This window comes from Manis pentadactyla, chromosome 6, assembly GCF_030020395.1.
Source record: "Manis pentadactyla isolate mManPen7 chromosome 6, mManPen7.hap1, whole genome shotgun sequence".
Lineage (NCBI taxonomy): Eukaryota > Metazoa > Chordata > Mammalia > Pholidota > Manidae > Manis > Manis pentadactyla.
Window position 1 is genome coordinate 17,891,764 of NC_080024.1, and position 11,110 is coordinate 17,902,873.

An 11,110-nucleotide genomic window follows, 5' to 3' on the forward strand; every position below is an offset into this window, starting at 1 on the left:
TGGGGTTGTGGAGAAACTAGATCACTCATATGTTGCTGGTGGGAATGTAAAATGATACAGCCATTCTGGAAACTGACTGGGAATTTCTTTAAAAGATGAAGATACAACTACCATATAATCAAGCATCTGCACTCCTGGGCACTTTTTTTCCCAGAGAAATGATGATATATGTTCACACAAAAATCTGTACATGAGTTTTAGTAGCAGCTCTATTTGTAATAGCCCAGACAGGAAACAACCCATATTGATCTTCAACAGGTGAATGGTTAACCAAACTATGGGTATATCCATACCATAACATATACTCTTGGGCATTTATCCCAGATAAATGAAAACATGTTTGCCCCAAAGCCTGTATATGAAAGTCTATAGTAGCTTAATTTGTAATAGCCAAAAACTAGATTAGCCCAAAAACTAGTGTCTTTCAACAGAAGAAGACTAGTTAAACTAACTGTAGTACAAACCATGGGTTACTACTCAGCGATGAAAGTAGCAAACTGTTGATACATATGATAACTTGGATGAATCTCCAGGAAATCATGCTGAGTGGAAAAATCCAATCTCAAAAGGTTACAAACTATACTGTCTCATTTATATGACATTTTTGCAATAACCAAATTTTGGAAATGAAGGCCAGATTACTGCCCGCACGTAGAGATGGGTGAGGTGGGGAGTGGAGAGGCAGGTGGGTGTGACTATGAAAGGGTAGCTTAAAGGGTCTTTTGGTGTTGGGACTATTCAGAACCTTGATCTTGGTGGTTATGCACAAACCTACACATATGATAAAATTGTACAGAACTTAATACACACACCCAAATGAATACAAGTAAAAATGGGGAAATCAGAAAAAGATCAGTGGATTGTGTCAGTGTCCATATCCTGGTCTACTGAAATCAGGGATTCAAACAGATACATGTACACCCATAGCAACATTTTTCATAATACTGAAAAGGTGGCAACAATCCAAATGTCCAAAAACAGAAAAATAAACAAAATGTGGTTACTTAACTATGGAATCGTATTCAGCCTTAAAAAGGAATGAAATTCTGTACATGCTACAAAATAGATGAACCTTGAAAACACTAAAATAAGTGAAATAAATCAGATACTGGAGGACAAATATATATTGTATGATTCCACTTACATGAAGTCCATGGAATAGGCAAATTTATAGACAGAAAGTAGAATGATATTTGTCAGGGGCGGGGGAAGGAGGGAGAAGGGGAGTTGTTGCTAATGGATAGAGTTTTGTCTGGGTTGATAAAAACTGTTCCAGAAATGGTTGGTTCTGGAGATGGATACTGGGATAGTTGCACAACAGTGTGGATTACTTAAGGCCACTGAATTGTACACCTAAAAATGGATAAAAGGGTAAATTTTTATGTATATTTTACTGCCATAAAGAGTGGGAAAAAATCCTGGTTGTAATATTGTAGTATAGTTTTGCAAGATGTTACCAATGGGAGGCAGGGGGCAAAATGTACTCAAGATCTCTGGAATTGTTTCTTAGTCACTATGTGTGAGCCTGCAGTTTCCATTTTTAAAAAGGAGGAAAAGGATGGGTATTGTTGAATGAATATTATACCTCAATAAAATTGATTAAAACAAAACAACCCACCAGAGCCTCTGGATCAAATGGCTTGGGTAAGAATCTCACTTACTAGCTTTATGACTTAGGCACGTTTCTTAGGCCCTCATTTCATCACCTATGAAGTGGGGATAAGAAAAGTATTTATCTCAAAGAGTTTTTGTGAGTCCCAAGAAATGCACCCAGCACTGTGCAGTTAGTTCCTTTTGTAAACTGGGTTCCAAAATGTCATTGGTCACTGTCAGTTCTTTGGAAGTCCAAGTGCATTTTCTGTCACAAGCATTGAAGCTCTTGGTAGTTTAATTCTCAGGCTTGCTGACCCAAGCCTTTGGACGCAGTGTAGCTCAAATGGAACATTTGTGATGACTGCATAACAGAGGTCAATCCTGATGCAGTACGTCATAAAACAAAATGGAGAGCCACCAAACTGAGCAAGAACATACTGGTGTTGGGGGGACAGTAAACTTAGCCAAAGGTACGGAGGAGCACAAGAGAGATCCAGAAGGCTGTAACTGCATCTTCCAAGGGCATTACCAGCCCTGGTTTTTAATTTTGTTGTTGAATGTCGAAAGTAAGGTCCTTGCAGGGCTCAACATGTGTGTAGCTCTGCTCTTAGTTTATCTACTCACATTTTGGCTTCTTGTGGGAGGGAAAAATGCAGGAACAGGTAGGCACTCTGGCATTTGCCTACCCCATTTCCAAGGTCCCTCAGTGTCCAGCATGGTGGGCCATACTTTAGTTGGGTTCCCAGGTGCTTCACCATCTTATTCAGAAGCCCTTGCAGTGGCTCAAACATTCAATGCTCCCTCCCTCTCTCTCATCTCTAGGACTTGGCATATGATGCTCCCTCCTCAAACATCCTCCATGGCCTTTGTTTGGCAAACAGACTTTTGTTCTTCAGGACTCAGTGCTGGTGTGACCTCTTCCAAGAAGCCTTCCTTGATTTCTCCAGGGCCAGGCTGTTCTCTCCTTCAACACAATGCCCCTTCTGTCCACCCAGGCAACTCAGCAGTGAGGCTGCTGTCAGTGACAGTGCAGGAGGAAATGGGGCGTTTTTATGGTGCCTTGGAAAGGGGAAAGACAGTGTACTATCAAGCCTACTCTGGACATATCTAAACCAGGAAGGTGTCCTTTCTCTGTTCTGGAAGCTCTCACCAGAGAGCCACATCTGATCTGTTTATTGGAGGGGGTTTGTGCATAGACTTGAACCAGATTTTCTGGGTTCAAATCCTAGTTCTGCCACTAACCAGTTGATGGCCTTGGCCTTAACCTTTCCCTCATCTATAAACTGGGTATAAAAACAGAACCCACCTCATAGGAGTATTGTGAAAGTCACATGAATTACCCTGCGTAGAGGGATTAGTAAGTGCTACATAGGGCTTACTCTTATTATTACTACTATTCATTTCCCTCTGACTGGGCTCCCACACTAGGTCAAGTCTGCATTAAACAAGCTAATATTGCATGTATACATTTCCTTCTTAGCACTTTACATGGGCGATGCTTACACATTCATCCATAGGATCCTTGATCGAAATTTTTCCCTTCTAGGCCAAATGCGTGCCATGCATGCAGGGCCTGGCCCTGATGCTCACACAGCATTCCCCAGATCCTAGTCCAGTGCCTGGCCCTGCAGAAGTACTCAACATTTTTTTCTTTGTTCAGAGACATATATATCTTTGTACTATGGAGAAAGAGGAGGGAACCATAGAAGTTCTAGGGATAAATGATACGATCTAAAACCAAGCCAGTTTTGAAATGGATGTCACAAAGCAGACTTCTTCCCAAGTCACCTGATGCAAGAGAGCTCAGCAGAGGAAGGAGCTCTGTGGGTCAGAGGTTACTGCCTTCCCCTCCTCTCTGCTCTTGCAGAGCATCAGGGGCTGGAGGAGGCTCTCAGGATCTCTGAGGAAATGTTCCGGGAGCACAGGGTTGGGGCAGCTTTGGTTTCAGTTCTTCACAGATGAGGTGACCTCACTCTGTGACCTCGTCCTGCCTACAACAATGACTGAGCACTTTCATTGCTCCCACCCTACTGTTCTCTGGCTTCCCTAGCCTTCTGACTCGACATGTCATCTCAAAATCTTTGCATCTGCTGTTGCCTCTGCCTAGAATGCTTTTCCTGCAGCTCCTCACAGGTCTAACTCTTTGTCATTCAGGTCTCAGCTCAACTGAAACCTCAGAGAGGCCCTCCCTGAAGTCTGCACCCTCAGCCCTCCAACCCTGAGTCACTTTCTTTTCTGTTATTAACATTTTTTATTAAGGTATCATTGATATACACTCTTATGAAGGTTTCACATGAGCAACATTGTGGTTATGACATTCACCCATATTATCAAGTCCCCCCACATCCCATTGCAGTCACTGTATATCAGCATAGTAAGATGCCACAGAGTCACTACTTCTCTGTCCTACAATCTTCCCCGTGACACCCGACACCATGTGTGCCAATCGTAATGCCCCTCAATCCCACCTGCCCTCCTGTCCCACCTGCCCTTTCCACCCCTCCCCTTTGGTAACCACTAATCCCTTCTTAGAGTCTGTGAGTCTGCTGCTGTTTTGTTCCTTCAGTTTTGCTTTGTTGTTATACTCCACAAATGAGGGAAATCATTTGGTACTTGTCCTTCTCCACCTGGCTAATTTCCCTGAGCATAATACCCTCCAGCACCATCCATGTTGTTACAAATAGTAGGATTTGTTTTCTTCTTATGGCTGAACAATATTCTGTTGTGTATATGTATCACATCTTCTTTATCCATTCATCTCCTGATGAACACTTAGGTTGCTTCCATTTCTTGGTTATTGTAAATAGTGCTGCGATAAACATAGGGGTGCATATGTCTTTTCGAATTCGGGATATAGTTTTCTTTGGGTAAATTCCTAGGAGTGGAATTCCTGGGTCAAATGGTACTTCTACTTTTAGTTTTTGGAGGAACCTCCATATTGCTTTGCACAATGGTTGAACTAATTTACATTCCTATTTGCAGTGTAGGAGGGTTCCCCTTTCTCTGCATCCTCCCCAGCATTTGTTGTTCCTTGTCTTTTGGATGGTGGCCATCCCAACTGGTGTGAGGAGATATATCATTGTGGTTTTAATTTGCATTTCTCTGATGATCAGCGATGTGGAGCACCTTATCATGTGCCTGTTGGCCATCTGAATTTCTTCTTTGGACAAATGTCTGTTCAGATCCTCTGCCCATTTTTTAATTAGGTTATTTGCTTTTTGGTTGTTGAGGCACACAAGCTCTTTATATATTTTGGATGTCAACCCCTTATCTGATATGTCATTTATGAATATATTCTCCCATACTGTAGAATGCCTTTTTGTTCTGTTGATGGTGCCCTTTGCTGTACAGAAGCTTTTTACTTTTAGTAGTCCCATTTGTTCATTTTTGCTTTTGTTTCCCTTGCCCGAGATGTGTTCAGAAAAAGGTTGCTCATGTTTATATTCAAGAGATTTTTGCCTATGTTTTCTTCTAAGAGTTTTATGGTTTCATGACTTACATTCAGATCTTTCATCCATTTTGAGTTTACTTTGGTGTATGGAGTTAGACAATAATCCAGTTTCATTCTTTTACATGTAGCTGTCCAGTTTTGCCAACACCAGTTGTTGAAGAGGCTGTCATTTCTATGTCCATGGCTCCTTTATCTTATATTAATTGACCATATATGCTTGGGTTTATATTTGGGCTCTCTATTCTGTTCCATTGATCTGTGGGTCTGTTCTTGTGCAGGTACCAAATTGTCTTGATTACTGTGTCTTTGTAGTAGAGCTTGAAGTTGGGGAGTGTATTACCCCCAGCTTTATTCTTCCTTCTCAGGATTGCTTTGGCTATTTGGGGTCTTTTGTCATTCCATATGAATTTTAGAATGATTTTCTGTAATTCATTGAATAATGCTGTTGGTATTTTGATAGGGATTACATTGAATCTGTAGATTGCTTTAGGCAGGTTGGCCATTTTGACAATGTTAATTCTTCCTATCCATGAGCATGGGATGTATTTCCATTTATTGGTGTCTTCTTTAATTTCTCTCTTGAGTGTCTTATAGTTTTCAGGGTATAGGTCTTTCACCTCCTTTGTTAGGTTTATTCCTAGGTATTTTATTCTTTTTTATGCAATTGTGGATGAAATTGTTTCCCTGATTTCTCTTTCTGCTAGTTCATTGTTAGTATATAGGAAGGCAACAGATTTCTGTGTATTAATTTTGTATCCTTCAATTTTGCTGAATTCAGATATTTGATCTAGTAGTTTTGGGGTAGATTCTTTAGAGTTTTTTATGTACAATATCATGTCATCTGCAAACAGTGGCAGTTTAACCTCTTCCTTACCAATCTAGATGCCTTTTATTTCTTTGTGTTGCCTGATTGCCATGGCTAGGACCTCCAGTACTATTTTGAATAAAAGTGGGGAGAGTGGGCAACCTTGTCTTGCTCCTGATCTTAAAGGAAAAGCTTTCAGCTTTTCGCTGTTAAGTATGATGTTGGCTATGGGTTTGTCATAAATGGCCTTTATTATGTTGAGGTACTTGCCCTCTATACACCTTTTGTTGAGAGTTTTTATCATGACTGGATGTTGAATTTTGTTGAATGCTTTTTCAGCATCTATGGATTTGATCATGTGATTTTTGTCCTTCTTTTTGTTGATGTGGTGGATGATGTTGATGGATTTTCAAATATTGTACCATCCTTGCATCCCTGGAATAAATCCTACTTGATCATGATGGATGATCTTTGTGATGTATTTTTGAATTCCATTTGCTAATATTTTTTTGAGGACTTTTGCATCTATGTTCATCAGGGATATTGATGTATAATTTTCTTTTTTTGTGGTGCCTTTGTCTGGTTTTGGGATTAGAGTGATGCTGGCCTCATAGAATAAATTTGGAAGAATTCCCTCCTCTTTTACTTTTTGGAAAACTTTAAGGAGGATGGGTATTAGGTCTTCACTAAATGTTTGATGAAATTCAGTGGTGAAGCCATCTGGTTCAGGGGTTTCATTCTTAGGTAGTTTTTTGATTACCAGTTCAACTTTGTTGCTGGTAGTTGGTCTGTTCAGCTGTTCAGATTTTCTCTTTCTTCCTGGGTCAGCCTTGGAAGGTTGTATTTTTCTAGAAAGTTGTCCATTTTTTCTAGGTTACCCAGTTCGTTAGCATATAATTTTTCATAGTGTTTTCTAATAATTCTTTGTGTGGTATCTGTAGTGATTTTTCCTTTCTCATTTCTGATTCTGTTTATGTCTGTACACTCTTTTTTTCTTGGTAAGTCTGACTAGGGGTTTATCTATTTTGTTTATTTCCTCAAAGAACCAGCTCCTGGTTTCATTGATTCTTTCTATTGTTTTGTTCTTCTTGATTCTATTTATTTCTGCTCTGATCTTTATTATGTCCCTCCTTCTACTGACTTTGGGCCTCATTTGTTTTTCTTTTTCTAGTTCCATTAATTGTGAGTTTAGACTGTTCACTTGGGATTGTTTTTCTTTCCTGAGGTAAGCCTGTATTGCAATAAAGTTTCCTCTTAGCACGGCCTTCGCTGCATCCCACAGATTTTTCAGTGTTGAGTTATTGCTTTCATTTGTCTCCATGTATTGCTTGATACCTGTTTTTATTTGTTCATTGATCCATTGATTATTTAGAAGCATGTTGTTAAGCCTCCATGTGTTTGTGGGCTTTTTTGTTTTCTTTGCATAATTTATTTCTAGTTTCATACCTTTGTGGTTTGAGAAACTGGTTGGTACAATTTCAATCCTTCTGAATTTACTGAGGCCCTTTTGTGGCCTAGTATATGATCTATTCTTGAAACTGTTCCATGTGCACTTGAGAAGAATGTGTATTCTGCTGCTTTTGGGTGGAGGGTTCTGTAGATATCTGTTAGGTCCATCTGTTCTAATGTGTTGTTCAGTACATCTGTCTCCTTACTTATTTTCTGTCTGCTTGATGTGTCCTTTTGAGTGAGTGTTGTGTTGAAGTCTCCTAAAATGAATGCATTGCATTCTATTTCCCCCTTTAATTCTGTTAGTATTTGTTCCACATAATTAGGTGCTCCTTTGTTGGGTGCATAGATTTATAATGTTTATATCCTCTTGTTGCATTGACCCCTTTATCATTATGTAATGTCCTTCTTTGTCTCTTGTGAATTTCTTTGTTTTGAAGTCTGTTTTGTCTGATACAAGTACTGCAATTCCTGCTTTTTTCTCCCTATTGTTTGCATGAAATATTTTTTTCCATCCCTTCACTTTTAGTCTGTGTGTCTTTGGGTTTGAGGTGAGTTTCTTGTAGCCAGCATATAGATGAATCTTGTTTTTTTATCCATTCAGTGACTCTATGTGTTTGATTGGTGTGTTCAGTTCATTGACATTTAGGGTGATTATCAGTAAGTATGTACTTATTGCCATTGCAGGCTTTAGATTAGTGGTTACAAAAGGTTCAAGGGTAGCTTCTTTACTGACAGTCTAACTTAACTCACTTAGTACACTATTTCAAGCACAACCTAAGGGTTCTTTTTTCCTTCCTTCTTTTTCTTCCTTCTCCATTCTTTATATATTAGGTGTCATATTCTGTACTCTTTGTGTATCCCTTGACTGACTTTGGGGGTAGTTGATTTAATTTTGCTTTTGCTTAGTAATTAATTGGTCTACTTCCTTTACTGTGGTTTTATTTTATCTGGTGATGGCTATTTAGCCCTAGGAGCACTTCCATCTAGAGCAGTCCCTTCAAAATACACTGTAGAGATGATTTGTGGGAGGTAAATTCCCTCAAGTTTTGCTTATCTGGAAGTTGTTTAATCCCTACTTCAAACTTAAATGATAATCTTTCTGAGTAGAGTATTCTTGGTTCAAGGCCCTTCTGTTTCATTGCATTAAATATATCATGCCACTCACTCCCTTCTGACCTGTAAGGTTTCTGCTGAGAAGTCTGGTGATAGTCTGATGGGTTTTCCTTTGTATGTGATCTTTTTTCTCTTTCTGGCTGCTTTTAATATTCTTCCTTATCCTTGACCTTTGCCTTTTTAATTTTTATATGTCTTGGTGTTGTCTTTCTTGGGTCCCTTGTGTTGGGAGATCTGTGTATGTCTATGGCCTGAGCGACTATTTCCTTCCCCAAATTGGGGAATTTTTAAGAAATTATTTCCTCAAAGACACTTTCTTTCCCTTTTTCTCTTTTTTCTTCTTCTGGTATCCCTACAATGTGAATATTGTTCCATTTGTATTGGTCACACAGTTCTCTTAATATTATTTCATTCTTAGAGATCCTTTTTTCTCTCTTTGTCTCAGTTTCTTTGTATTCCTGTTCTCTAATTGTATTTCATTTACCATCTCCTCTACCTCATCTAATCTGTTTTTAAATACCTCCATTGTATGTTTCATTTTGGATACTGTATTTTTCAAAGCTTCTATCTCCTTGAATTCCTCCCTGAAGTCTTGACTATTTTTCTGTAGCTCCATGAGCATGTTCATGATTTCTATTTTGAAATCTTTATCAGGAAAATTGATGATTTCAGTTTCACTTGTCCCTCTTTCTGGTATTTGTGGTTTTGGTTTGTACCAGGTTCTTTTGACATTTCATATTTGTTGTGAATAATATAGAATAATAACTTTGTGTAGGTGGCACCCTCTAGTGCTCAGAAGCTCTGCTCTCTGGAGCTGCTCAGTACCTGGAGCGATGGTGGGGGTTGCAAGCAAGCGGCGCTGATTCTTGCTGGGAGGAAAGAGCTCTTTCCTGCTTCCCAGCTGCAGTGTCTGCCTCCACTGCCAGGGCAAGTGGGTTGAGCATGCAGGGAGAAGCCTCTATGCTACGCTCTTGTAGCTGGTGTAGGTGGGGCCACCCTCTAGCTGGCCTGGTGCAATGGCAGGGCAGCAGTTTTTTGAGCTGGTGCCAGCCGGGAGGGAGGAAGGAGTGGCAGGCTGGATATGGTGGTGGGGGGCCTCGGGACTGCATTGCCAACCAGGGGGTTGGAGCTTCTGAAGCTCCTGAATGTACCTAACCTGCTGGGCTGAGTGCACTGGGACAATCTTGTCCACTTGTTCTTTCTCCTGAGAGGCAAGCTCTGTGTAACCCTTGCCCCTTTAGCAGCCCTCTCACTGTTGGGAAGTCTTTCAAAGTGCCTGCCTTTCTTTTGTCCCAGAGTGGCCGGTTGTGGGTACCTGTTCTCCACAAGTGGCTGAAATCTCAGTATCTCCCAGTATTCTGCCTGTTTTAGCTTTCCAATCCCACTAATCTCCAGAGAACCATGTAATGTAGGTTTGTGCTCCGAGAGCAGATCTCCAGGGCTGGGTGTTCAGCAGTCCTAGGCCTCCACCCACCCCCACCCATGCTCCATTTCTCTTCCTCCCAGTGAGCTGTGGTGAGGGGAGTGCTAGGGTCCCGCCAGATTGCAGCTTTGCTACTTTACCCTTTTCCATGATGTACCCTCTTTTCCCCAGATGTAGAAAGTCTGTCGCAGTGTTCTTCCTTGTCGCTCTTTCAGGATTAGTTGTATTTGCTATATTTTCATATTATATGTGGATTTGGCAAGCGGTTTCTATCTCACTTCTCAGCTGCCATCTTTAAGGCCATTGCTTACAGTCCTGAGTCACTTTCTACCCACAACTTGGCTTCATTTTTTTCATAAATTTCTGAAATTTCACAAATGAAATTGCCTTTTGTGTTTATTGTCCATCTCCCCTTGCTACCTTTAAGCATAGTGAGGACAGGGACTTTGCCTTGTCACTAATGATCTCCCAGTGCCCTGGACAATCCTGGCATGTGCAAGGAACCCAACATTTGTTAAGCTGATTGCCTGATTGAATTGAAGTCCTTACTCTCCAGAGCAGCAGTTGTTCAATATGGTAGCCACTGACCACGTGTGGCCAAATTGAAGTTAAAATTAATGCAGAACTCCAGTTCTTCAGTCACATTAACCACCTTTCTAGGACTCAGTGGCCACATATGACTAATGTCTACCATATTGGACATTGCAGGTAGAGAATATTCCCATCATTGCAAAAAGTTCTGCTGTCCAACTCTGCTCTAGTTCATGAACACACCATACTTTCCTAGTTCTACTCCTAATCCTCTTATTTTCTCTGCTTGAAAAGCGTTATCTGATCCTTAATAATAATCCTACACATGTAGAATTTGCCAATATGTTCAAACAAACAAAATCCTTATCAATTAACAATTACAGTTCTCGGAGTGTATCCTTAAGGAAATAATTATTGATACATGCAAAGATTTAGCTACAAAGGTGTTTTACTAACAACAAAAAAAAGAAAAGGTAGCAGGAGGGGAGATTGATTATATTATCGAGAGTCATCAAAAATAGAAGACTCTGTAATGACATGGAAATATTTTCAAAATATATTGTTAAATGAAACAGACTCAGTCACAACACTTGAAACAAGTTCCAAAACACAAGGAGATTGAGGGGTGGGAATCTGGGGAGATTCCAGTTTCATCTATAATGTTTGAAATTTTTCAAGAATGTTAAGTAAGCAATTACCAGTTAATGAGCATTAATTGCTGTATTATTTCATGTTTGTTAAA